Here is a 3,158-nt window from a genome sequence, read left to right as displayed (position 1 = left end):
CCACATCTTCTTTATCCATTCATTTGTCGATGGACCTCTCGGCTCTTTCCACAGTTTGGCTATTGTGGACACTGTTGCTATAAACATTGGGGTGCATATGCCCCTCCGAATAACTGTTGTTGTATCCTTTGGATAAATACCTAGTAGTGCAATTGCTGGGTCATAGGGTAGTTCTATTTTTCAGTTTTTGAGGAACCTCTATACTGTTTTCCAGAGTGGCTGCACCAATTTACATCCCCACCAATAGCGTAAGAAGGTTCCCCTTTCTCCACATCCTTGCCAACATCTGTTGTTTCCTGTGTTGCTAATTTTAGCCATTCTGACTGGTATGAGGTGGTATCTCATCATGGTTTTGATTTCTAGTTCCCTGATGCTGAGTGATGTTGAGCATTTTTTCATGTATCTGTTGCCATTTACATGTCTTCTTCAGAGAAGTGTCTGTTCATATCTTCTGCCCATTTCTTTACTGGATTATTTATTTTTTGGGTGTTGAGTTTGATAAATTCTTTATAGATCTTGGATACCAGCCCTTTATCTGATATGTCATTTGCAAATATCTTCTCCCATTCCGTAGGTTTGAAGGCAGCAATTCTTAAATTTTTGATCTCAGAATCCCTTTACACTTAAAATTTATTGAGAATCCCAAAGAACTTTTGTATGGACAATATCTATTAATATGTACCAGTTTATAAATTATTACTGAAAAATGTTAATTATTTATTAATTTGGCAACATAACATAAATTACGTGCTATAGGTTAATGTAAACAACATATTTTTATGAAACGTAACTATTTTCAAAACCAAAATAATGTGCATGAGGAGAGTGGCATTATTTTACATTTTTACCAATTTCTTTACACCTGGCTATGAGAAGATAGCCAAACTTTTTATATTTGCTTCTCTATTAAATCTGCTATGACATCTTATATCGTGTTGCCTCTAGAAAACCCCATTGTACACTCATGAGTGGACAGTGAAATAGGCAAAGAATGTCTGAGAACTCCTCTCGCACCTTGACTCCACTGTCTACACAAGCCCATTTGTGCTCAGCATCCTACATGCCTTGCAGGCAATGAGTCTGACTTCCAGAGCACCAGCTGAAAGGGTTTCAGCAGTCACCAGTGTTGCCAGAACAGCTGCAAGTGCTTATCTAGTTTACAAAAGATGTTATGTTAAAGATCATTGCAGCAAATCTACAGTAAACCTTCACATCCAGAAAGACAACCCCAGTGTGTGCTGCTGTTGGTGGTCCAAAAATCCCCGTTCTATGATGGATTTCACACAAAATACAATGAAGAAACTGGAGACAATATGAGACCTCCGATCATGAAAAGAAATTTAAATGGAGAGTTTTAATTCTGCAAACCAATTTTTCATGACGTTACCTAATTGGTTTGTTGTTGTTGTTTTAGTTTTTATTATTTAAGTACAGTTGGCATACAATGTTATATTAGTTTCAGGTGCACAAAATACTGATTTGACAATTGTATGCGTTATGTAAGACCCACAATGATAAGTATAGTTACCATCTGTCATCATACAGTTATTACAATATTATCGACTATATTCTTTATGCTATACTAATGACTACACTTCTGTCTAGTTCACCTCCCCTGGGTTCTAGATCGGGTATATTGCAAACTGCTGCTTTCATATTCATGGCATTTACCTTATTTGCTACATCATGGTACAAACTTGTCTAAATTTAAAGAAAAGGAAAAGGAAAAAACAACGTCATGGTCTGAGTTATTTTAGTTCTGTGAGGATCTGTTTCTTTATATTTCAAATAATGACATTAGAATATAGTTGTATGTTTATGTTAACATATTAAATTACTCTCAAAATTAACAAAAAAGAAGAAAGAAAAAGAAAAAGAAGAAAGAAGAAAGAAAGAAAGAAAGAAAGAAAGAAAGAAAGAAAGAAAAAACACTTTTGGCCTTACAGCTGCCCCCAAAAAGTCCCTGATGATACTTTGAGAACCAGTTACTGGCTTAAGGGATCAAATTTGTCTTAAATTAGAGCTGTAGAGCATATATGGCTTACAGTTGGAAGAAACCATCTTGTGTATCAACAGAGAATAGGGGTAAAGCCAATCTCCCCTCTATACCCCTGGGCTAGCCTGTTTCCTCCCCAACAAGCCAACAACCTGGACCCTGATGTATGGACAAAGTGTAGGACAATCTCAAAAGGGAATTGCTGTGTAAGAAGAGGAGAATTTGGTGGTCTGCCTACTGGGGCTTCCCCTTGTACTACCCAAAGGAAAGGTCTTTATCATGGAGGCTTGGGCAGCTCTGGCAAACACAGATAGGACTGGAGGACCCACTCAGTGGCTTAGGAACACAGAAAAATCTAGAAGCTTGCCATATGACACACACGTGAAGAATAAACAAAAAGATATTTAATAAATCAAAACACAAGCAAACAAACCAAACCTTAGGCCTTCACATGTACTCAAGATATGCTCCTTCACCTGACCCCTCTCCTGACATTCACGCTACCTGGAAGATCCTGTCATGCAGCCCCGCTCACTTTCTCAAGAAAACCTATCTCCTACAAGAGGAAGCCTCACTCCCTGGACCCTCTCAGAGTGCCCAGCCTTGAGTGGTGTCCTAGTTTCAGCCAGGTGAACACAGATGTTCCCCTCTCCCAGTTAGATTCCTTTGTCAGGAATTGCCTATTGTCCTCACCACTCGTAGGTATTTGTTTTTGACATTAATCCTTTACTGTCCCCCCTTACTTACATAGATGAGTAGGGAAGGGCACCCTAAGAATCTGGTTTGGCCTTAAGTGAATAAAAAGTTGTAATTTCAAGGCCCTGGCCCAAGTCTTTATGCTACTAAAGAGTGGCCACCGGAGGATGACGGTCCTGCAGCTTGAAAGGGCAGCAGAACGGATCCCCGCATCTTCTGTATTAAAGAGCCTCCAGGAAACAGGAGGGTGAAGAAAGATCTTCCGCTCCTCTGCAAAACAGCGTAAGTGAAATTTCCACTAACAGCAGACCTGCAGAGCAGACAGTATTTAGGAAAAGATGGCAACTCCTTAAATCGGTTTTACATTTTTTTAGTCTTTGAAAATATTGGTTGTCCTCCGTGTAAGTTTGTGTACTTGCCAACAGTTGTCCACAGGTACCCACCACATTTTAAGAATGAGAAAAAC

At 39.0% G+C, this 3,158-nt stretch overlaps 1 pseudogene; it reads left to right on the top strand.

Moving 5' to 3' along the window:
• Positions 1-1,074: 1,074 nt before the first annotated feature.
• Positions 1,075-1,358, top strand: LOC110592645 (annotated as a pseudogene).
• Positions 1,359-3,158: the final 1,800 nt, after the last annotated feature.

This window comes from Neomonachus schauinslandi, unplaced genomic scaffold, assembly GCF_002201575.2.
Source record: "Neomonachus schauinslandi unplaced genomic scaffold, ASM220157v2 HiC_scaffold_3795, whole genome shotgun sequence".
Classification (NCBI taxonomy): domain Eukaryota; kingdom Metazoa; phylum Chordata; class Mammalia; order Carnivora; family Phocidae; genus Neomonachus; species Neomonachus schauinslandi.
Note: the sequence above shows the minus strand (reverse complement) of the source record. Positions and strands in the feature narration are given on the sequence as shown.